We start from the raw sequence: 25,512 nt of genomic DNA on the forward strand, positions 1-25,512 counted from the left end.
TTTTATCTGTTTTGGGGGGTCTTCTCAAACAAGAGTAAACGACTAGCTTAGAATGGTGGGAGGAAAAATTAACGAAGCTGGTATCCTGATAATAAATATGATTATGTTGGAAGCCCCTCATGTTAGCAGTCACTAAAGCACCAGTAATAACTGTATTCCCATAAGAATAATAAGGACAAACTGTTCTAATGATTTTGGCCAATATGACAGCATTTATGACTTTTAGAGAAAATGCCTTTCAACTTTTATATAGACTCTACTAACAAACATAAAAATTCTACAAAGACTAATAAGTATCCGCAGATGGACCTCGAATGGGTAACTTTTATAAATGTCAACATACAAAGAAAAGAGAACACACACAGGGACACGTTGTATATCTCGGCAAAAATTAAACTAGGACTATCTGGAGGGAAGCACAACAAATATCTAAGCATCTTGACTCTGAGAGGTAGAGACCACATAGCAAGTCATAAAAAAGCAGGAGGAAACATCAATGCACAGGTGGTGGAAAAAAATCTCTCCAGCTATCTAGCCCTCTCAATAGAGACACCGAGATGAGAGACAATAAATACAAACGTAGCAGTGCTCTTACATGTTGATTTGGCATCATGAAATGGTTCAAGAGAGATGGACACGGGCGCTGTGGATATGAATCTGAAGACCATCAGCACAAGAGGTACACAACTGCCCGGGAAGAGTACAGAGTAAGAGAGAAGAAAAAGAAAAAGCTACATAGAGGTCAAAAACGCTCCACTTCGCGTCCTCCCATCCTTTCCCTAGAGTTTGCTAAGGTTGACGTCATGTCACTTTCATGTCAAGAGAAACGGCCAAGTGGCACCAGAGGTCTGTGGACGTGTTTCAGAATGTTTTAAGGAATCCCACACTCTGGACATCTGGTGTCACTTGAGCAGCATGAACAAAACCACACAGCATACCTGGAGAAAGATTTTCTTTTTGGTGGTAAAGAGTACCATGGTGGCAATATATCACTCAGCCTTGTTGCAAAGTGTACTCTTATGAGGTCGTATTTGTTGCATTCCTGCAATGTGTCGGACATTGCACAGGGTACAAAGAAAAATACAATATGGTGGGGCTAGCAGATAAACCGTAGCTAGCGTTCAATTTTCTTCGTCCACAAGAAGGATTATGCTCAGTTCAAACAGCTCTTATTTGCTCAACGTAGCCCCCAAAGGCTTTGCCAAGCCAAGATGCAAATGTTCAGTGTGGCCGGGTCCCACCTCCGCCTAGTACTGCCGCTAATGAGCTTCGTGACCTTGAATACATCCCGTGGCCCCTTTGAACCTGCTTCCTCATGTACGACAGGGGACTACCTCGCCAAGAGGTTGTGAGAATCAAAGAATTCACATGTGGGAAATATGTGGAAGCAATTCAAGATATTCTACCCAGAGAAGATGCTTATGATTATGACCCTAGATTTCACGAGCCATAAACAAAATCGCCAGCATCGAGATGTCATGTCCCAGGCACTCTGCTGAAAGTTACTCCTGCCCAAGTTCATGCCACTTGCGTAACTACATTAGGTTTTATTATTTCCATTTTACAGACGAAACAGACCTCCAGAGACATCAGGTCACCTAAGGGCATACAGTGGGAGAGTAAGACTACAACCCCATGTCTGTGGGGCTCCAAAGCCCATGCTCTGATGTCTGCTTCCTCAACCACACAACAGTTCCATGGGACATGACGTGTTCTCAGTTACTCACAGCCTTTGCATGAACACGGATGTTCTGAGGGCTTCACAGTGAACTGTGTCTCCACTGTGGCGCTTAGGACCAAAGCCTGGAAATGGGCAGACCCTCTACCCACAAAGCAGACACTTCAACATTAGAATCAAGGGCAGAGGGGCATCTGTAGTTAGACACCAGACTTCTGGCTCCCCCAGGATCGGGAGTCTCTCCTGTTCCCCTCTTCCAATGTTCTACACCAGCAAATGAAGATGGCATCACTGGGGACTTCCTGATTTCAAGGAAAAAGTTGTCGGACTAGAGGGGACATGGACATGAACCAGAAACACTGTTGCAATGGCCAGATAAGCATGTCCCAGAAGGACCCAGGAATGGAGGCACCTCTCCATAGGTTAGTTCTGGTTTTCTCCTCATCTCCTTAAGTGGGGATGAGCACTGCCTCCTAGTTTATGGTTAAGCAGAAATATAAGGAAAGGAGGCAACCAGTCGTGTGAAAATCAGCTCCTTGGCTGCAAAGAACCCTCTTCTTTCTCTGCTATCTTAGGGTTCTGTCCCTTTGAGGGCGCCTACCTCAGAGGGCTGTGGTAAGGGTAAGAAGATCTATCATTTGTTGAACACTTACTGTGGGCTGGATAGTGTGCTACAGCCTTACATACATTAGCTCATGCCATCCTCATACCAGCTCAGTGAGGTAGAAGCTATCAGCGTCTCTCCCATTTTACAGATGAGGAAACTGAGCCTTACGAGGGATGAGTAATTGACTCAAACAAGGTTCTGCAGCTAGGAAGCGGCCAAACTGGGATTCAAAGGCTCATCTTCAGACTCCAGAGCTGGTGCTCCAAATTCCTCTATCGTAAGGATGAATGGGTTATTAACTGTTTTGAAAAGTATAAAATATTGTATAAATGCGGGGGGGGGGTTGATTCACTTAGCACTTCACAAGGCATTCAAGTGAATTCAGGCAGGTGTATTTTTTTTTCTTTCCTAAAATTCACCCAGTCCTATAAAATTATATAAATTGCTTTTGGTGACTCTCAGCATATCCACAGAAACGATCGAATGTAAATTTGCCAGGCTGTTTCTCTAAAGCCATCTCTTGGAGGACGTGATGGCTAAATTTTAACTCAGTACAAAATTTCCATTGAGGTCTGCACCTCACTTTCCTTCCTCTACCTTAGGCACTGTTGACAAAGGGCTCCATTACACCATCTTCTGGAAAGATGGCATATCTCTGGGCTGGGCAAGAGGTCTACGAGGAGGTCTGCTTTGGGAAATGACTGCCCCACATCCTGGCGGCTGTTTCCAACCACCCATGGGCCCTCAAGGCCTTGGGAGCCTGAAGACCACTGGATGATAAAGAGTCCCCCAAATCCCAAGCTTCAAGACTGTTGCCTTGTGCTACTGTTGCATGGTGACGCCATCTTTCCCACTCGAATGAAAGTACCTCAAGGGCAGGGTATGTTTCTTTCCTCCATCTGAATCTCCTTCTGGGTCTAGCACTCGATAGGGCCCACAGAAGATCCTCAGTCTACGCTGGTAATGCCATTGGAATTCTAGGATTGAGGAAGGCAGGCACTGGATCTGTCCTGACACACTGCTGTCCACCCACCTCCTTCAGTTTCTGACTGGAGTTTCACAAGTAGCTGCTCTGGGCCTGGCATCACGCTAGACCCTGGGAATCTAAAATAAGTTAGACGATGTGGTCTCTGCTTTCCAAGAAGGTCTCAATCTAATTGCAGGTGTAGAAGGTAGTGTGTGGTATTTCAGAGTACAGGCTTTTCCCCATGGTGCCAGAGTCCATTATCAAATGGCAGCTTGGGCCTAGTTTGCACTTATCTTTCCTCCAGAGAGGCTCCAGCAGGGGAAGCCATAGATTAAGGAGGCTCCTACAAGGTGCTCTCATGTTTCTAAATCTCTCGTCGGGAACTGGTGTGGCACAGGACTCTGGCACCAGGCCCCTGATCTACTGGTTGGTTCACTCCTGGGATTTGCACTTCTTTTTACCCTCTTGCAGGGAAATCTACAGTCTGTCTGGAGCGCAAGGAAGTTTCTTCAGCTTGCCTTTATCCACGCCTACTGAGAAATTTCCTCTGTTAATTTGTCAGTAGCAGCTGTTGAAATTCCAGTGGGGTCTATGTATGCACATGCACGCTCACGACAGAAACTTGAATACCACGTTCCAGGGCTAACAGGGTAAAAGTAGACCTGGCTAGACTAGAGGTGCCTACCGGAAACAGCAGGGAATTCCAGATCAGAAACATACAGAGACCCAGACTTTTGCCTAGGGAACCACTGTGAGTGCATAAAGAAACACATGCTTTAGCCTGCCCTCCCCTTGGGAGAGAAAGGAGGTGGCAAGTTAAGCCGTAAACTTCCAGAAAACAAACCATCTAAACCCCAACCCCTTTTGGATAGACCAGCCAAGGTTCTCTTAGAGATGACTTCCATAAAAGAAAATTATGGCAAAAGGACATAAGATTTGACCTGTGGGTTTGAGCTTTTTCTTTTTAATGCTAGACATAAATTCCACTCCTTTTGGCTCTGGAAAGATCTAGTCCCACTGGTGCCTCGGCTGAGACAAACACTCTTCTTTTGGCCACAGGCTGCTGAAAAACCTTCCAGCAGGGGTGAGGAGAGCACTAGTGGCAAGTAGGGGCAAAACAAGTGACAACTGTACTCCCCGCAGTGGGGTATGTGACGGTGCGTGTGTCAGTGAAAAAGTGTGTGGATGTGGCAATATCCGCGGGGGGCCATGTGTAAGCTTGGGGATGCGGGGTGTGTGCCTGAGTGTGGGATCACTATAAGCCATGTATGAGTTGCAGATGTGGGGGAGTGGGACCACCTCAGTGAGGGGGTGTAGGTCCGTGTCCATGTGAGGATGTGTCAGTGTCAATGCGTCCGTGTGAGAGTCCAGGGAAGAGTCCATGGCCGTTCAGGCGAGCAGGTCAAGCTAGAGGCGATGTATCTTATGCCTCAGTGACTGTGTGGGCACGTGGGCCAGTGTGAGCAAGTGTACCCCCCTCAGGGGGGACGTTGCAGGGGGAATGAGAGTCTGAGTGAGTGTGAGCCTACGTGGCTGTCTGTGGCGTCACCAGTGGCCTGTGTGCGAGTGCATGAACTCATTTACGGGCATCGAGGGTGACAGTGTGGACTGTGTGGCGTGGCGTGGTGTGTGCTAGCACAGACGCAGGTTGGTGACTGTGCGGGTCACCACGTGTGTACTGGTGTGCATGTGTGTGGCAACGTGAGGGTCTGTCAGTATGAGAGCACAAGAGTGAGAATGGGCAAGAATGGGAGCGTGTGGGGAGTGTGCCAGTGTGAACGCGTGTGATGCAGAAACGGTAGTGGGAGAGGGAGAGGGCATACATGTGAATGTACATGAGTGTGAGAGAGTGTGCCCCTGGGGATATGTGGGAGCGCAGGGTTCAGAGTGCGTGGCTGAGAGTGTGAGAGGATGGAAACCCGTAAGAACGTGCAAACGTCAGTATGTAGGCACGGGTGTGCCCTAAGTGTGACTGCATGTTGATGTGAATTAGCGTGAGTACTGAATGCGAGCGAGCAGATGGGTGTTGGTGTGTGTCGGTGCGAGTGCATCTGTGTGACTCTGAGTGTGAGGGCAGGGCGATGTGTGTCCGTAAAAGTGGCCGAGGTTATGAAAAGGTGTGTGTGTGACTATCTCTGAGGGCACATGCTCGTGAGTTTGGTGAATAGTGCGATCAGGTCTCAGCATGAAGGTGAGCGAATGAGCGTGAATGGGTGTCAAAGTGAGCGTGTCTCCATGTGTAAGTGTGATTTCATGTGAACGCGATAGAGGTGGGGAGGCTGTGTCCGTGCTGAGCAGGAGTCCCAGAGCACGCGATACTGAGGGTAAGACAGTAAGGTGGTGTAACAGCGGAAACGGTGAGACTGTGGTTATGGTGGGAATGTGTATGCATGTGCGTGTGTCCCTGCGAGGAGTTATGAGCTGTGTCAGGGTCTTACTACGAGGAAGAGACCATGACGGTGCAAATGTGTTAGAGCGTCTAAAACTGAGGTATGTATGGCCGTATGAGAAGTGGACAAGGGAAAGTGGGTGTGGGGTCTGCATGTAGACTGTGTGAGCATGAAGGAATTTGTGGGTTAAATGTGATTCTATCATCGGCGTGGATATGGGTGAGAAGGTGTGACCGTGAGTGTGTGAGAACGTGAGAAAACGTAAAGGTGTGAGTGGGTGAGAACGTGAGGCTGGGGTGTATGGCAAGTGTGGGGCGTGTGTCACTCCAAAAACGTGAACATAAAAATGTACGTGGCAGTGTGTGGCCGTATGAGCGTGGGCCTGTGTGCAGCATGTTTGTAAATACGCGGGTGAGGGTGAGGGGGTGGGAGTGACCGTCACCACGAATGTGTCCGGTGGGAAAAGTGTGAGCCAAGGAGGCAGAAGGATTGTGTGAAGGTCCAAGAGTACACGAGTGTGCTCATGAGAGTGTGTGTACGTGTGTGTGAGCACTGAAGCATTTGGGATGCTGAGAAACTCTCGAGGAAGTGTCTTTCCTCCCAAAGCCATTGCGCGTGTCCAGTTACAGCACATTACTTAGCCCCTCTCAACCCCGGTCTCTTCGTGGGCAAAACCATGATTCTAGAACCTACCTTGAGCTAGTCTCACTTTTATAATCAGAAACAAAAACAATAATTATTAGGAAAAAAAAAATACCTACCTTGCAGAGTTACTGTGGGATCAAACAGTCTCCTGCAAGTAAAATGCCCAGCCCAGCGCTGGCAACAGCAGACGATAAATACACGTTATTATTGGAGCTGCCACAGAATACCCAGGAGAGACCCCAGGGCTCGCTTCTGACTTGAGCGAGTTCTAGTTACCTTCTGTCACTCGAGGTCTATAGAGGATCCCCTACCGCAGCATCTCTAGGAAGCTGAATACATCAGTATCGGCAGGGCTGTAATTTCATACCCTCAATATCCCAGCCGAAACTCTGGAGCTTCCCCTTCACGAGGAGGCACCCCACAAACACCTGCTGCTGAGCTGCGCTTTTCCTTTGTCCTGTCGGGCCGGGAACTGCACTGCGTATTCCTTGTTTGTTCTTTGTTTTTCTTGTTGGGGTTTTTTGGGGTTTTTTTGCTTTTTTTTAAGTTTGGTTGGTCACTCGCTTTTGACTTGGGCGCTATGAGAGATGCCCGGGTAACTGACAAATAGACAGAAGCGCAGACAAAGAGGAAGAGGCACGTAAGATACAAACAGGTAGCTGGACGGCGGCATATGGCAACAAAAGGCCAGAGGGGGCAGCTGACAGCAGAAGCCCTATCAGCTGCCCGAGGAGGGAAAGAGGTCGATGATCACAGGCAGGCCAGGGAACCTAAAAGAAATGGAGAGGAAGGGAGGGGCCCAAATCGAAATGCTGCCGGGGAACTGTCGGGCACTTGGGAGAGAGACGAGAGACCTGTGAAATCGAGTCCCTACCCCTAGTTTATGGTCTACTTTACCTGCCAAGATGAATACTCCAGAAACCGTGCAAGAACGATCGACAGCAGTTGAGAAATAAGGGCTATGCGATACTCTATGGACTCAAGTGTTGTTAGAGAGCTGGGGGGAGAAGTGCTCCCTGCTTGGTTGGGAAGGCAGAGAGAAGGTTCTGGAAGGTTTCAGCCCATCAGGCCCGGAAGCAGGGATAGATGGGGTTGGGGTACACCTTGAATAGGAAGGTCAAATGAAAGGTGTGGAGCAGGAGAAATTTCGGGAACTGACTGGTCAGTCAGTGGCATGTGGCTGAAATGCCACGTTGACATCCGGAAAGCAGGAGGAGAGGAAATGCCAGCTTGAAGGGAAGTGTGTCGGTGGTTACACAGAAGCTCTTAGACGGAGCCTGACAATTGCAAAGGACTTGGCCATGACCATTCAGTTGTTTCTCCTACTCACCCCACGATGTAGGTCACGGCTATCATTCCCATATTAGAAACGGGGAGAACTGAGAAACTAAGGGCAGCTATACGGGCCACAGTGCCCCAGAAAGGAGGGGCTATGCACCCAGTCCTGGCTCGTGAGGCCCAGGCAAGGTCTTTAATACTAGCAGCTCTGGTGGAAAGGTGGCCTTTACCTGGATTTGGACATCCCTGACTCCCTGCCCTGGAGTCCATTACTCACCTCTTATTGCCACGGCAGCAGGACCTCAGCACAGGTGGGCGCTGCCCATGAGAAGGGGCCGGGCTGCCTTCAGCTCCCACGGACTCAGGGCTGGGCACGTCAGCTGCCACAAGACGCAAGGACTCCGCTGCACTTTCTTGGGGGCAACCTGCCAAGAGAAGCATCGTGGGGGTGCAGGAACCTCTTGCCCCACCTGCTACTATTCCCTCAGCCAACCCGCCCAAACCTCACACACATGCTACAGTGGATTTCAGAAAACCCCTCAAGAAGGCAGAGAATCAGAGGGGAGAAGCATAAAAAGGGCTTTGCGAGGTCGGAGTCCAGCAAGGGCACGAACTGGGGGTTTCAGGTTGAGAACTGTCACCTTGCCACTCACTCTGGCTCTGCCTGCTAGCTCGCAGAGAAGACCTGCCCAAGCCACCCTGGACAAGTGTCAGGAGGACTAGATCAAACAGGACAGATGGGAAATAGCCGCATATTCACAGGAGGTGGTCTAGCCCAGCGTCCGACAGAAAACCGAGAGATCGTGGCAAATGCACATTGGCTCTGGGGACACCTGAGCTTCCCAAAGATCTAGCAATGCTGTTTCACTTCCAGGCCCCCACCTCCACCTCCTTCCCTTTGCAGCAACCTCCTTCACTGAGTGGCGGTGGGAAGCACTCGGTGGGGGGGGGGGGTGTCCCTAATTTGCTATCATTACACAGCTGCTGAGGGCCTCAGCCTCTGATCCTAACTAGAACTTCCTTCTGCCTCCCCTCCCCCCCAACCCAATCTCCACTACGGGGAGGTCTTCCACAGCCTTTCTCAGATTTCTTAGGGTGAGTATATCCTGGGGTTTTTCGGGGTGACGGTTTACCCTATCTTCCGCACAGAGGTTTCCATGTCCAACTGTGGAGGCAAGGTCTTTAACCTCTCTTTTCCTGCCTTCCCCCACAATCGCTCGAGCCTCTCAAGGAGACGGATCTTCCCTCTGCAATCCTTCCTACCCTGCCCCCGCCTTCCCTCCACGTGTCTGTCCTCCAAGAAAAGCAGCACCTCTATGTGAAATCCCAGCAAAGCCGGTCCCAGGCTAGCACACGTTCTACCAGCGGGTATCAGAATGTACCAGGTCCTAATCCAAAGACACAGAGGGAGGGATAGCTAAAGGTGGAGAGAGAAAAAGTGAAGACTCAGGGAGCCAAGAAAAGCCCCAGGATTCCCCACTTCCCCTTGGTGAACGAGAAGACCAAGCCATACCCCAGATCCACCACTTGCTCCTGGCAAGACTCCAGAGCTCGGCCGCCTGTGTCCCCCAGGGGGCCGTGGCATTCCCTGAGTGCTTCCCACTCACATACTCCCAGCAGCCTTTCCAGATCCCACCCACTGGGCCACTAAGTGGTGTGCCCACCCCCTCCCTGGCGTCGTGAGCTCATCCTGCAAGGGGGCGGGGTGGGGAGTAGGTGAGTAATGGCTGCCAAAGCTCCAGAGAGGGGCAGGACTGGAAGGGGGCTCAAGAAGGTTGGCCACAAAAAGTCCCCTGAGCCCGGGGAATGGCAGCAAGCACCCATGGGGGTGGGGAACAGTGCTGGAAGGCCAGGTGGGGGTGGGGGGCAGTGGAGGCACCAGCCTGGACCAACCAAGCACCTCCAGGTTCCTGTGCAAGACCGAGAGCTTTCCGTAGGCCTGCCTCCATCTCGCCTCAGCCTCCGATGAACTGCACGGCTCTCTGCTTCAAATATACCAGTTGCACGGCCGGAGCCAGTGTGCGGAGCCCGGCAGGACGCAGCGCTCCCCCTGGTGGCTACACTCCTCTCGCCTGTCCTGTTGGGGGGCGGGGAGGGGGGGAAGTGTTTTGTTGGGAGTGTGAAGATGAGTCCTGTGTGTGAGTACACACTGTGGGGGGCGGCTAGTGTATCTGTGCTGCTTCCTGTACCCCCACGGTATCTGGGTGCCTGTACCCAGGCATGTGCGTGCCGTACCCTATCTATGCTATTTTGTGGGTGTCACGTCTGTATCCCGTCGTGCAGGGGTGTGCAGTCATGTTTATAGTATGTGTATGGATACAGTGTCTGCACTGTATTGTGTATGTGCTATGCGTCGCACTGCGTGGCCTGTGCCTTGTCTGTACGTGGCACGGATCTAATCCCTATTCTGTATCATGTGGCTCTGCCATATTATGTGTAGCTTGTCGTGTGTTTATACTGCCCTGTGTCTGCACCTGGGGCTTAGCCTCCTCCTGGAGGCTGGGGGTAGGGATCAGTGTACCCATTTTGTGCCTACCAGCACCCCAGCTTTGCTGCATTCCGGCTAAGCACTAGGGAGATGGTGTCCTTGCTCAACCCCCAGTCCCATCTATATAGAACGGCCTGCAGGGAGCTGCAGCTGCCTCAGTTTCTCCTTCAGGCCATCTGGAAGGACTGTTAACTCGAGAAGGGAGTTAACAGCTGCACAAGGGATTAGCACTGGCAAAGGGAGCTGGGCCATGGGAGCAGGAGGAGCTCTGCCAAAGGTGTCCCTGCTGCGGTCACTAGAGGGCGCGATTGTGCCGGCTTAGGGGTAGTGTGTCTTGAGGGTGCGAAATTCCAAAAAGTCCACCTGGCTCAGAGAGAGATGAGGGAGAAAGAAGGAAAAGGATACACACGCTAAGCGGGCCTTCCTTCACCTTCATCCCAGGCCCTTCGGTTTTGAGGCTAGGTTAGGGAGTTAGTGCCACGAGTGCCCATCTGCCCCCCACCCCACTGTATAAGATCTGTATCAAATCCCCACAGAGCTTCTCAGGGGCTTGGTTTTAGGGTCCCTAGCAGATTCTCCACTTGGGCTTCTATTCTCCCTCTCGTTTCCCATTCACATGAAATAAAAATTAAACCACGCTGCTCAAACAGATGAAATGTGTGTAGGGATTGGGGGTTTGTTTTATACTGTTTCCCCCCAAATCAGAGGGCATACCAAAAAGTGTGATTTAAAAGGGTAAATTTTTTGGGGGGGGGATGTTGTCCTATGGTGGACCTGCCTTCATGACCAAGAACAAATGGACCCACTTCCTAAAATCTCCTGACCATCTCAGAAACCACTTCGTCCAACCCCATCATTCAAAGACAGGGAAACTAAGGCTCCGCGGAGAGGGGCAGAAGCAGACGGCAACACCAGACTCCTGACTCCCAAGGTTTGTTCCACCCCAGCTCCATGTCTTCTAGTCTCGAAAAAACCTTCCTTCTCCAAATCCAGCACCTTCCCAGCTCAGGGCAAAACCCTGTCCTCCCTCTCCGCTGTGTGGGCTCCAGGATGGTCCTGTTCTGTCTCAATGATCAGCCGCCCAGGCTCTGCTGTGATTGCACCTTGGGAACGATCTCCATTCCCCACCAGTAAACTGTTCCTCTCTTTCCAGTCTTCAAGGTCCCCCTCCCCCATTTTGCTTCCCGCCCGCAGCCCCAGCCGGATAGCTACGCCATTTTGCCCCTCATCACGTCTCCCGGGTGCAGCACAGATTGCCCCAACCTGCAGATAATTGACCGAATGTGCAAATCAGACATGGATCCATTGTACTGATTAACATTTCCAATTAAACTCTGGGGTAGGCTGCGTGTATTAGTGACTGGAGTAATCACTGCGCCGTATGTAAATGCAAATGCCTTCCAAAGTCCTGGGGTGCGGGAGGAAGCGACACATTTGGGGAGGGAATGGAAACAGACTGCCAGGCCCCGGGGGTTCCTTTGGTTCTCTGGTACCCCTAAATCAGATTTTAAACATAAGGCTGTTACTTGATCCCAAGGCTCCCACTTCACACCGGAAATGGACGACTCCGGCCCTGCCACCGCTGCGTGCCCTTTCCTGCCCCCTGCTGGATAAGCAGCAGAGCGCCGAGTTGGCAGGGGAGTCCACCCGGGGCCCTGCAGAGGGAACCGCCTAGCCTCTGGCAGGTGGAACCGCCTAGCCTCTGGCAGGTGGAGAGCCTGGGGGACAACAGGGCAGCCCAGAAGCCTCAACAGCTGCACTTACGTTCTAGGGCAGGGGTTTTCACCATCCCTCACCTGCACAGGGTCCCATGGGCCCCCGGGAAGGAGGGCATTTTTGGAGCACAGCCAAATACCCCCATGCCTGCAGCAGGGACCCCAGACCTGGCCCTGGCCCTCCCCGTGTAAAAATAGTCAACCTACCTGTCTTGGGCGGATTCGAAGCTCCCCTAATCGCATTGGGACCCTGCCCCCCTTCTTCCTTCTCCTTACCCAGGAGGAAAGAGCCACTGTGGAGTCGGCTATTCACAGAGTTTCTTCTTCCTATGACCAAAGCTACTAGCTCCTGAAGACAGGTTACACGGATGGAAATGCTATCGAGGCCCTAAATATCAAGAAATTGTCCCCCTAAGTCTGGGCTGAACCACATGTGCCTCGACCACCACCATTTCCCCATCTCACCAGGTAAAACGGGGCCTTTGAGCTCCTGGTTAAGACCATGGCTTTCTTCTTCTTCTCTCTATGGCTTTGTTCCTACCTGCTCCATCTGAGCTTACCTGCGTCTAGATTTCTAGCCCTGATTTCTTTTTGCCTTGGCCACCCTCTTTGACCTCACAGTAGCTTCGTCTCTGACCTCACAATAGCAGAGTCTCTGATGGGGACAGCACCTCCCATTCCCCCCGGCCCCAGTTATTCCTCATTTTTCTCACTTGTCACGTCTGCTGCCCTCTCCCCAAAGACCTCAGCACGTTCGTTTGCTTTGTAAGCCAATTCTGCCTCTAAGCAATCTGCAACCTGTGGTAATGGTCAGCTAGTCGGAACGCCTTTGGGGTGTTGTGGCCCCTTGCCTGCATCCACATCACAAGTGAACCTCCCGTTTTCTGTTCAGTCTCTCCTACAAGGCCCACGTGCCTGCCTGGAGGCTTGGAGGGTCCACTCCTTGACATCTCAAGGTCCCTCTGGCCTCAAGATTCTCAGCTGTTGGCTTTTACCCAGCATTCACGCCAGTCTCTTCCCATTTTGCCTCTTTCATGGAGTAGGGAGGTATGGCATTTGTACCCAGAAGCGGAGGCTTATGTGGCTCTCCCTCTTAGTCATCCATTACCAGATTAAGCCCCTTTACCCAAAGGTGCCCTGGTTAGGGGCCTCAAGTACCAAATCACAGACCTGCCCAATTATAATTTTGCAAATGGCCCAGTGAAAACCGCACTGACCTTTATACCTCGGTCATCCCAGAACAGGGCCACAGTGTTGTCACCAACAGGAATGGACCTCCTTCTGTTCCAACACCTCAGACAGCCATACAGTTGGCCTGGATTTGAGTCTGCAAAACCATGGGGGGAGCAAGACTAACATGGCTAAAGGCTTCCCCGCTGAAAGCCATTAAAAAAAAAATAATAACACTGCAACCAACCCCCTTCATGCTTCCCAAAGCCAAGCCACTCACCCTTCTGTCCTTTGCTTCTACAGACCACAGCCTAGAACCCTCAAGTCCAGAGTCTGCCACTGGATTCTGGAAGGTGGGACCAAAAAATCAAGTGGGGCCTCTGGCTCCCTCCCTGCGGGCACCGCCCTCCCACCCCGTCCCTGAACCACCACCTAGGGAAGGAAAGCCTGTGAGAGCAAGAATCTAAAATGTTCAATCCGCCCCAAAGTGTGTCAGTCCTCTCTCCAGAGCCAGTTCACAAACTGAGGGCAAGGCCCCCTGCGTGCTGAGGACAGGGTAGGGGGGCCATGGACTTAATGACCCCTAATGACCCTTGCCCCCCTCCAGACAAAGACAAAGGCCAACTGAGGGACCCCAGGCTTTTTAGGGATAGTACTGCATCATTCCAGTCGCCACGTGACAAGAAATGAGTCGTCCTGTCATTACCCTCCCCCGACCAAAAAAGGGGAGGAGGGTAAAGAAAAATAAAAGAAAGGGTGCCCCGTAGAAGAAAATCGTCACTTTTTATGTTTGCTCAGGTTGGGCTTTTCCCCCTCCCCCGGACTTGTCCCGGCCGCGGCCACACCTCCTCCCCTTGGTGGGTTTTTTTTTGGGGGGGGGGCTGCCGTCGCTTCTGTGGCTGGGGGAGGGGGCGGGAAGATGGTGTAAGACTAACGGGCTGACGTTGCTTTGGGGGCGGCTTTGGCCTCCAGCGGCCCAGGCCCGAGTCGGCGAGTCTAGGGCTTGCCCCGGCGCCGGGGTCCAGGCCCTCCGAGAGTGGCCCTGACACACCCACTCGTCCGCGTCCGCCCAGCGCGATCGGGCGAACTGCGCGCCGGGTCTGGCGGCTCCGGGGGCGCCACGGAGGGGACCCGAGGCTGGGGCGCCGCGAGAGCAGGAGGGGACCCCCCGGGAAGGCAGAAAATCCGCCCAGCAGCGCCACACCCTCCCCCGAGCGAGCCGGGCGCCGTGAGTCGCGGGATTTACCTGCCACTGGTCCAGCCACCCTGTCCAGACCTTTCCTCTCTACCTCCGAGCGCTCGGGCTGGCGGGGCTGGGGGGCGGGGGCCGCAGCCGCAGCCGCAGCCCCGGGCCCGGCCCGCTCCCCCCGGCTCTCCTCCCGGCTCCGCACACCTGCTCCGGGCCCGGGAAAGCTGCAGCCCCCCGCGCGAGCCCCCAGACGGTGCGCAGCCGACAGCTGCCCGCCCGCGGCAGAGCCCGGCTCGGCAACCGCTCCCTAGCTCTTGTCTGCTATGACGTCACCCGGGCTCTGCGCCGCACGCGGGCCAATCAGAGGGTGAGCAGAAAACTAAAATCGCCCTGAGTGGGCTGCTGGGGACCAATCTTTTGTTTCCAGGCAGGAAGCGCCTGGGAGGGGGGAAAAAAAAACTGAAGGGGAGGGAACAGAGAGAGGGAAAGGAAAAGGAGATGGAAACTTCTACACTGTCGGGGTTGTCTAGACAGAGGTGGGGCCGTCAAGAGAGAGGCGCACCTGACAGTAGGAAGGGGCGGGGGCATTTCATGGGTCTTCCTTAACCGCCCCCCCAGTACCCCGGGAAGACTGGAATTTCGGATAAATTTCCAGGGGAGGGAATCCATCCAGCTACATGGGCACTCTTTACTGGGGAAAATGGTTTGGATTTGGGACACCACCTGTCAGGCCAACAGGTTACGCTGATGGAGTCTCTGGATTACACAGTAGACTCTGGCAGATATGACAGTGGCATTCAGAGATGACAATCTAGATAGGGAAACTCTCTTTCTGCCCGTGAAACACACACTTCAAAACACGGAGCGTTATACTAAATAAATAAATAAACAAACTACTTCAAGTAGTTTAGATACATAGATATATAGATATATTTAATTTCATTAAAATGTGGCTCTCCCTAGAACCTTCCCTGGCCTCTCGTCTCTAAGAAAAAGTTCAAATTTTTGCCCGTGTGCAAAGCTTAAAATTAACTCCGAAAGCTACTCCAAAATCCATACCCCCCAGGATTTGGCTAGATTATATAAATTATGGTAAATCCCAGCAAGGAGACAGTAAGCTGTCATCAAAAATGACAAAGAATGCAAAATACTAAGGACCTTTGAATTATAGTGATGTAAAATACACCCACAGAAATGATCAGAAGAGAACATAAAATTACCACAGTCAGGTAAAAGTTTATGGATGATTTTCCCTCTCCACTTTCAAACTTATTTTTATGAAGACAAATATATCCTGCCATACTTCAATGATAAAAATGGGTTATGACCCTCCACAGTACACTTTTCTTCAATTTTCTCGACACCCCATAACGTCCGGCCATCATCTCTCCATAATGCTAGCAAAACAAGTTTCAAGACAGAGAGTGAACTAATATATATTTGCCAAGTTCCTTTTAGGAAAAGTCACACAACAGGCCTCTAGATTCACAGAGACAACATCCGGGGAAGGTGAGAGAATGGGATACCTCTTTGGACTAATTCATTTAAAATTACGATCATGCTGGAAGTTGAAAAAAGAATAACGAAGACCCTTCTAATCTACGATAAGGCAGGAAAGAGGGAGGCAAAGACTAGGTAAACTACATACTTCAAATTTTTTAAAGGATCACTTTGCATTTTACTTTTTATTTTCCTTAATTAAAAATATATTTATGCCTACATGACTATTACATGAACACTGTAGGAAGTCGCAGAGGTGGAATTTGTATCTAGATCTGAGTCCAAGGCCCATGCTTTTTCTAATACGATACATGGTATTATTGGTTTTGTTAAAATATGTATTTGCTTGGAAAAAAAAGAGTATACTAGATTGGTGTTTTTTTAAAAAATCAGGCATTTTTAAATAGCTTTTTGTGTGTGTGCTTGGTGGTTGTCTTCCTAATGTAAAAACACCCCTCACCCTCCTCCTCAAATCCCTGATTAATAGGTTGAAATCACGAGGGTTCTGCTTTCAATGATTTTACAAATATCTTTTTAATTAACTTTGGGGTTAAAGGAAGTAGCCCATCACATTGATTTTTTGTTTTTACATCATGGTAAAAGTAATCTAAAAATCACTGATCTAAATGAATGAACATTTACTTAATGTTATATCTCTGATTTGTAAAATGCACTTATTTGGGTTATTTTAAAGAATAAGAACGTTCTTATTTTTTAAGAAATAGATAAAACTGGATTTTTTTCTGGCTAATGATTTAACTTGTTCTTCTGGGCTATTGATTTAAATTGTAATTAAAAGGTATTTGATTTCACTCTAATCCTCCCATATACCTCAGCTATAACTCAGAGCTATTTATGCAGTCACCGCACATGGTTATTTAAGCATTTCATGTGTGTATTTCTTCTCTCACTGGTGATTATAGAAAGTAGCACGGTGCCAAAATCCTATTAGGTGCCTGAAAAATTAAAGCATAGGGTTGTCATAGAAAGAGGACTGGACTTAGGAGCCAGGCCCAGCACAGAAGACTTCAGTGTTCCCATGAAAGGGCAATAACCTATATTCTTCCTTTTTTTAAAGAATTATTTATTTATTTGGGGGGGGATGTGCATGCCCTCGTGAGTGGGGGAAGGGACAGAGGGAGAGAATCTTCAAGCGGACTCCCCGCTGAGCACAGAGCTGGACTGGGGGGCTTGATCTCAGGACCCATGAGATCATGAACCATGAGATCAAGACCTGAACCAAAACCCAGAGTCAGACGCTTAACCACCTGAGCCCCCCAGGTGCCCCAATTCTTCTTGATACCATAAAGCAGTCTTTACTACCAAAGTGGTTTGTTCTCCAAGAATATAGGACGACAGCATGGGAACTTTCAGGGAAGCTGAGAATGTCTTAAAGATTTCATCTGTGTAATTTTTTCCACTCAACTCCCACTTCCCCTGTTTCCTTCTCCAAGCTCATTGATTTAAGGATATAATAACCACACTACTGCAATAACCAGTTGGCATGTGTATCCTGCTTCTCGGGTTACAAACCACTTTCATACCTCCCCGTTTGATCCTCACAACAATCACAACAGTGTATTGTGGCAAGTAAAAACTGCATTCGATAGATGAGCAAATGGACACCCAGGGATTTAAAGTAGCCTGTCCAATGCCTCAGAGAGATCCTAGAAGCCAGCTCTCCTACTCTCAGTTGTGTTGTTCTTTCTTGTTTTGTGTTTGTTGTATTGCTCCTTTGGCTCTCACCAACCCTACCAGCCCCTAGAGTCACCCGAGAATCGACAGGCTCTGGGATGTGGCTTAGAGCAACAGAAGTAAACTACAACTATCTTCAAAGCCTTCCAGTCAAATCCCAGAGAAAAAAAGCATTGCTCACTCTCATGTACCACGGATGGGAGTGTAAGATGGCAGAGTGTTTTTTGAGGGCAAGCTGGCAATACCTAGGAAATTTGAAGTGCTTGTGCCATTTGACCAAGCAATTTCAACTCAAGGAATTTGATTATGGATCACTCATAAAAACACGCCGACATATGTTCGAGTGTGTTTGCTGTTGAATCTTATATAAGAAAGAAACACTCATCATATAAAGGCCAACCTAAATGTCCCTCAATAAGGGAACTGGTAAAAAAGATACGGTAGACGCAGGTTTTAGAATATTAGACACCAGGGGTGCCTGGGTGGCTCAGTCAGCTAAGCATCCGCCTTTGGCTCAGGTCATGATCTCAGGGTCCTGGGATCGGGCCCCGCATCGGGCTCCATGCTCAGCAGGGAGTCTGTTTCTCCCTCTCCCTCTGTGCTCTCTCCCTCTCTCTCAAATAAATAAATAAAATCTTTAAAAAAGAATATTAGACACCAGCTAAAAAGAATCAAGTAGATTCTTATGTACTGAAATAGAAAAACGTCTTGACACATTCTTGAGTGAAAAAAGTTGCAGAACAGCACGTGTACTATTATTTTATTCTTGTTAAAAAATGTGCGCATGCGTGTTTGTGTTTGTGTGTGTCTTTCAGCTGGAATCATACACACCAAACTGCTAATAGGGTAACTCTGGGAATTAAAAAGGTGAGAAGGAAGACATGTGGGTATGTGTGTATGGTGGAGGTCATCAACTGTTTTCTTTATATACTTCCGCATTGTCTGTACATGTTTTTGTAATAAACATACCGAACATGTAAGAACCCTTACAAAGTGAAAACATAGCTTTCTTTGGTTGGAGACAGAAATAAAACAAAACAAACAAATAGAACGAACAAACTGCTCTCCTGAAAGGGGTCGGAATGCGAGGCCAGGCTGAGCCGAGCCATTCCTGGGCAGGCACGGAAGGCGGACATGTACAACCCATTGGGCGAAAGCCGCCTGGATATCGGGGCTCCCTTCCCACCCCTGCCTCAAGTCCTGCAGCCAGAAATCATTCCCCGTGGTGGACTCTGCGTCTTTGTGGCTCTCAGTCTTCACAGCTTTTGCTATAGCAGCTGCACTTAAAATAAAACAAACACAAAAACAAAAAACTCCCCCTCCTGCTCTGAATACAAAAGAACCCAGCTGGGCAGCTAGTGCAAAAGGCGGTTTGGTTTGTTAGCTGAGAGCACTGTGCCCGCTCCTCCTTCATTGGGGTCTGCTCACTGCACCTTGTGGCCATCGCTGCAGTCAGATCCGACTGTGCCCCTTCCTTCCTGCCCCCCAACTCCCACTCATTAAGGGCTCCAGCTTTCCCGTAGGAGGCAACGTGGTGGGGAGCCTGCTAGGCAAAAAGCAAGGAGCCTCGGAAGTGCCAAAAGGCTCATCCTAGCTCCCTTAAAAACCAGAGGCTGAGGGAAGAGGGAAGCCCATGGCTAGGAAATCACTGTCCTCTTGGGGCTTCAGAGTTCTGGCTGGGGAAGAGGGAGACCCAGATTCCAGTCCAGCTTCTGGTCAGGAAACCCTGAGCGAGACTCAGATTTCCCTGGGCTTTAGCTTTCTCCTCTGTGAAACTTGACCTGCTATCTCCCTCAACTCTTGTAAGGATGCAAACAGCTAATGGAACAACAGTGGATTTAACAAATTTCAGAGCTACACACCTCCTTAATAGACTTGATGAGTCTCCATTTACATACGCTCCCTGTACTGCAGGACCTTGGGAATGGGGGGGTGGGGCGGGACGCGTCTCTCCTCACCTTCCTTCACTATAATTAGCACCCGTTAGGGACCTGCCCTGTAGAACCTGCAAGCTTTCAGGAGCTCGCAGCCTCTGCCCTCCTCCCTTCCACCAGGGAGTTAGCAAAGGAAAAGCAGAAGACAATTAAATGCAGGTGGCTCTGGATGAACTAATATGAGAATTAGGAAGTTCCTCTCCTCTGACTTGGTTTTAATTAGCCCCACTTCCACCATGGTCCTACATAACAAACCACATTATTTAATTGAGCTGATGCTCTGTTTGATTTTGCTCCTAAGTGGATCACATTATACATTCTTTCTCCACACGCTCCGATCACTGCACACTGCCTGAGCCTAAGTCAAACTGCAGAGTAAAGTGAATTTAGAAAGTTGGTTTCCTTGCTCTCCCCATTTCACTAGGAAAAAAAAAAGAGAGAGAGAGAGAAGGAGAAAGTGGAGGACAAAATCTAGGGGACAAAACCAAGGGGAGAAATAGAAAATCAAATCTTAATTTTTTGGACTGGCTGGACTATGATGTCATGCTTTCCCAGCTCACCTGTGATTGGTTTCTCAGTTCAGCATCTGCTGAGCGCTAAAGGCTGATTATTTGCCAGAGATACAGACCTTTCACAGAAGCTTTGAATCATTGCTGGTTGTCGTGACAACCTGGGCAGTGTCTGTTCCTGATAACCACATAATGAGGTTGTCAGGAACAGAAGTGCCCCCGTCCCCACACCCGGCCATCCGAAGTGGTAAGCGATGCAACATTTCTTTCAGGAGGTGAAAGGAGGAAAAAAATCACCAAGAGGCATGGTGGAGATCCCCTTTGATAACGTATGTCAGCCAAGTCCTGGAGAAAATCTCCTTCTTGAAGAGTTCCTTACCTACCATCTCTAGGTCCTGTCGGAGCCACTGTATTCGCTATAATTCAGAAAACTGAAGAACAGGTGGTGGAGAGGTAAGGCATCTCTGCAGCCCCCCAGCAAAGCTGACCTGAGGAAAAGTGTGAGTGGAATGCTAAATCGATTAGGGCAGGCACATTACCTCTTTTCAAAGGATGCCATCATGGCACGGTCCAGGAGCAACGGGGGGCATGTGTCAAAGATGACAGGGCATTGCCGTACCCAGTCATCAAAACCAGACACAAAGAGAGCCTGAGGGGGATGGGTTGTGTGCTTTTCTGTGGGTTACCTTCACTGCCCCGCGGGTAGACACTTCACCCAACCTTATCTCGGGGCTCCAGATGTCATTGAGAGGGACTATCAATTACATCTTTGTGATATGGTATTCCTTCTTAGGACAATTTTATTAGTACCTACCAGGTGCAAAACACACAGCTAGATGCTATACAGATGAACCAAACTTGGACCACCTCCTTAAGGAACTTGGAATCTAGTTGGGGAGAAAAGATACATACCCAAGTGACTGGGACACAAGGCCAATATAGGAAGTACTACAAGAGAAGCCCAAAGTCCTTAGTTTCACAGAGAGGAAAATCACACGCAGACTGTCACATTCCAGCTCCATCCCATCTTTCCAGGTTGTTCTTCCACTAGTCCTCGCATATACCCCAACCATCAGCCCCGTCAAACTATTATCTCCCTGATATACCTTGACTTTCGTATTTCTCTGCCTTTCTTCCTGCTCTTCCCTTTGCCTAGCACAGCTTTCTCCCTCCTTTCCCTACCTGGTGAATTTTTTAATTCAAGTGTAATTAACATACACTGTTATATTCATTTCCCGTGTACAGTGTAATGATTCAACAAGTCTATATGTTTATCGCAGCATTATTTACAATAGCCAAGATAAGGAAGTAGCCCAAGTGTCCATCCATAGATGAATGGATAAAGAAGATATGATATATATACATATGAATGCAATGGAATATTACTGAGCCACAAAAAAGAAAGAAATCTTGCCATTCGCAACAACATGGATGGACCTAGAGGGTATAATGCTAAGTGAAATAAGTCAGCCAGGGAGAGACAAATACCATATGATCTCACTCATATGGGCAACCTACCTGGTGATATTAATGCGTATTTTCCACACTCTACTCAAATGGCGTCTTGTGGATGCGCAAACTGGTCCCAACTTAATAACACCTCAGGGATCGGTACCTGGTAGACATGGATATTGACTGATAGCACGACTGGCTGCTGTAGTCAAATCCAGCGGATTTAAATCAGCAATACATAATAGGACATTGGTGCAACCAAATTTGGATCATTCGGGGAAGAGCAGAGGTAAAGTCAGACTGCTTTTAAAAAGTCTTATTTAGATCATCAACACAAACCTGTTCTCCCACTGAACATGTTCTGTTTTGTTTTTTTTTCTTCAAAAATAGTTCCAGGCTCACAAGAAGCTGCAGAAATAGTATGGGGAATCCCTAGGTATCTTCCTCCAATTTCCCCCAATATTTTGATACACTGTATTACTTATTTTACACAGCCACAGTACATTGTCAAAACCCTGGAAATTGACATTGCTGTAAGACACTAACTGAACTATAGGCTTTATTCAGAATCTACCAGTTCTATGTACACTCTTCCATTAAAGAATTTACCAACAGAGCTGAAAAGGTGCAAAACTATGAATAGTTGATCTGAGCACCAACTTTTTTTTTTTTCTTATGCCCATCCCTGCTGAAAAAGGCCAAAACCTGAAAGAGTCAAAACTGGCCTGGGACTGAATGAGAAAAAATCAGCTCGGACTGTGATTAATCAGGCTGAGGGAGCAGACTGACAAAGCCAGCTGCAAAGTGAGCAGAAAACATTGCTTCTCCCAAGGTCACACAGCAGTTGCAAAATGTTAGGACGACCCCCCCCCCCCCCCGGCTCTGTTGAGTGCCAATTGCTCTCTTTCCAGGGATGCCCTAGACCTGCTTTGCTTTTTCATGTATCCCTGGGGATACCCGATTGCCAGCCACCCACTGCCTCATGATAGTCCCCGATTCCTAGTCAATATCCCCTTCTCCCGATCCCACCTCAGGAACTGCCATCAATCCCGAACTCATCCCTGCTTCTTTAGACGATCCTCAGAATCCTTCAGTGGGAACTCACATGTTACAAAAGATGTTCCCTCCTCCCTCTTTTTCAAGAGCAGCATCCTATGGTTCCTCTGGAATGCACTTCCTCAATGCATCAGGTCAATAAATTTGACTCCAGGGGCGCCTGGGTGGCTCAGTCGTTAAGCGTCTGCTTTCAGCTCAGGTCATGATCCTGGGGTCCTGGGATCGAGCCCCGCATCGGGCTCCCTGCTCGGCAGGAAGCCGGCTTCTCCCTCTCCCACTCGCCCTGCTTGTGTTCCCTCTCTCGCTGTGTCTCTCTCTGTCAAATAAATAAATAAAATCTTTAAAAAATAAATAAATAAATAAATTTGACTCTGTCCAACTACAGTTTTCTCTCTGGTGATCTTTGGCTGGTTAAGCTTTGGCATAATTGACAACCAACCTATAGATATCTGGAAGGCCCCTTGAATTATCCGGGGTTAGCCATGTTTCCTTAAATCTACGGAGAATCACACAGTGTGTCTACAACTGATTTACATAGTAGATGCCGAATAAATTCTCACTGACTTGATGTAGGATTAACATATCGGATTTGTTGGAATGGTGCCAGATACAGGGACAAAAGCCCCAACAGACAGCACTGCATGGAAGTTCAACATGCAGACTCTGAAATTAAACTGCTGGTATTCAAATCCCAGAGTTGCTATTTAAACAGCTTTTGGAACTTGGGCAACTTGTTTAACCTCTCTGAACCTCAGTTTTCTCATCTGTGAAATGAGAATCTAATAGCACCTCCTTCTTAGGGTAATTGGGAAGATTAAGTTAAATGCATGTGAAGCAGGAAAGCCTTAAGGCAGTGGTGTTCCCAATTTGCTATACTTGCAAATCACCTTGTGATCTTTATAAAATGCAGGTGACACGCCCCTGCCCCCAGACATCCCAATTTCATTGTATGGCATGAATCTGGGCATCATAGTTAAAAAATGTCCTTGGGTTGGGGCGCCTGGGTGGCTCAGTCGGTTAAGCATCCAGCTCTTGGTTTCAGCTCAGGTCATGATCTCAGGGTTCTGAAATTGAGTCCCGCATTGGGCTCCACACTCAGTGGAGAATCTGCTGGAGATTCTTTCTCCCTCTCCCTCTGCCCAGCCCCCCTCAAAATCAATCAATCAATCAATCAATCAATCTTAAAAAATATCTCCTCAGGTTCTAATCTTCTCAAGATTGTAATGTGAAGCAAAATATGGGAACCACCGGCTTAGGAATTTCATTACTTAAAGATTATCTTTTCCTCCTCAGGTTTGTGTGAAGTAGAATCGGGCAACAGGCTTCACCTGGCTTTTTCCTGCAGTCCCCACCCCATGGGCCATATGGTTTGTTCAACTTGTATAAGAACATAGCCTTTTTCTTCCACGTGCATAGCAAAATGATGAAGACATTGGGTATTTGGGTAAAGCTGCAGCTGTATTCATCTCTCTCCTTTTTTCCCCTTTCCAAACATAACTCAGTCACACTTCAAATTAAGTGGTCTCAAGTGTGAATTTGAGAACAGTTAATATGTGCATGCAGGATTAGCTGACCATCATAGACGTGTTTAATAGATGCAGATCTCAATGTGCTTTTGTTCCATATAATTAAGTACCTGTTGAGCCTCATAATCAATCCTTATTTTGTTATAATACAGGAACTTGTTACATTCAATGTTCTCTGGTGTTCACTTGATCAGGTCACTTATGGGGATGGAATATTCAAAACAGCTTGCCTGTCTTCCTCTTTTTAAAGATTTTATTTATTTACTTGAGAGAGAGAGAGCGCTCGAGGGGCGGAGGGGGAGAGGGAGAGAGAGAAGCCTCAAGCAGTCTCCCCGTTGAGCATGGAGCCTGCCGCGGGGCTCGATCCCAGGACCCCAAGATCATGACCTGAGCCCAAACCAAGAGCTGACCACCCAACTGACTGAGCCACACCACCCCTCTTCCCCTTTTGAATCATCCTAGCGAATACATCCCCTCCTCAGTAAATAATAAAAATGAATTCACGGATGAGTTTAAAAGTTAACTTCTAGTTAAATAGAAGTTTAAAATATGGTCATGTTGAGTTTTATGAGGAGTTCACCTCCCTCCCTCGCCCCCCCTTATTCATTCCACCTGTTAATAAGGAAAACTGAACAGATTCTGACATGCTAGGGTAAAATTTACTGCCAAAAAGGAAAGGGGGCAGGTTGCTAGGCAAATTAATACTATAAACATATGAAAGTGACAGCCTGATAGGGGACTGTGCTAACGCACAATTTTAAGCGCCACTCAAACAGCTCTTTGCATTCAAATGACCAATATGCTAATCACAGTCCTTATCTGTTTGTTCAAGGCCTTAAGAGTCTCAGCGGCTCAGAGCACAGACCCCAGCCAGCAGTTTGACTGCAGGTTTTTGGCAATAACAACATAGCATTTCTTTAAACATATTTTTAAATTCAAGCTTCTTACAAATCAAGATTGGCCTTTCCCCCATTCAGGGCATTAGCGAGGCGTAACCGTGTTCACTATGGTGCCGGCCCCCCACAAACCCCTGCTCGGGAAGTCTCTGACTCCTACTTGAGCACTGTCTGTTGGGGGCAGATTTCCATGGTAATTTGCTGGTTCTCTCTTGAAAGACGTGGGGCATCTCTGTAAATGGGAGGGAGGTGTACATTCCCATGAATCTTGGGATCGTCATTGACCCTTTTTAATTTTCGCCACCCACGTCAGGCCAGAAAGAACGCTCATCCCAGCTTTTCTGTAATTTAAAGCAAATGCCCCCCTAATTCTGTTCTTAACAGAGAGAGGTAGAAAGAGCATCATTCTCTCTATACTCCAGTTGAAATTTTCAGACATTTATCAAAGCTAACTATTGGGGGAGTGAGGAGCTGAGGATAGATCACTCTCCCCCCACCAAGGTTGGAATTTGGATTTCTCTGGTGGAGGGGGTCGATGGTGAAAGTTTCCTATTCTGATTGTACCCCACAGCCTTCAAATTCCTTAAATTTTTAGTAAGATCTAAATGATCCAGAATCTCAAAAACAGCATCCTGTATAAAATACATTTATATTTTTTTATTATATTCCACTTTTAAGCACCCCCATACACACATGCGCACACACGCTGACATCTGTCTTCTCTCTACAGTTTAAGACAATAATCCATGACACAATTATGCATTCAAAGACATGTAAGCAAGACTTTTCATGAACTCCAAGAAGCTTAAGACAAAAA

The 25,512-nt window shown here is 48.6% G+C and overlaps 1 protein-coding gene across 16 annotated transcripts in view; it reads right to left on the reverse strand.

Moving 5' to 3' along the window:
- The window catches only part of PAK3 (p21 (RAC1) activated kinase 3), a 252,951-nt gene that overhangs the window by 104,573 nt on the left and 122,866 nt on the right, over nucleotides 1–25,512 (reverse strand). For 3 of the 16 annotated variants that reach the window (XM_078064995.1, XM_078064994.1, XM_078064980.1), the window contains exons 1-3: nucleotides 14,185–14,388; nucleotides 12,986–13,095; nucleotides 7,843–7,990 (exon numbers count right to left, since the gene is read on the reverse strand). The exons of 1 other annotated variant lie outside the window; for it this stretch is intronic. The gene's annotated coding sequence lies outside the window, so the exon portion shown is untranslated. Of the gene's footprint in view, nucleotides 1–7,842; nucleotides 7,991–12,044; nucleotides 12,068–12,985; nucleotides 13,096–13,218; nucleotides 13,285–14,184; nucleotides 14,390–25,512 lie in introns of those variants that run through there. 12 more of the 16 variants (XM_078064988.1, XM_078064987.1, XM_078064985.1 and 9 more) reach the window with 10 other exon arrangements.

Source organism: Halichoerus grypus, chromosome X (genome assembly GCF_964656455.1).
Source record: "Halichoerus grypus chromosome X, mHalGry1.hap1.1, whole genome shotgun sequence".
NCBI lineage: Eukaryota > Metazoa > Chordata > Mammalia > Carnivora > Phocidae > Halichoerus > Halichoerus grypus.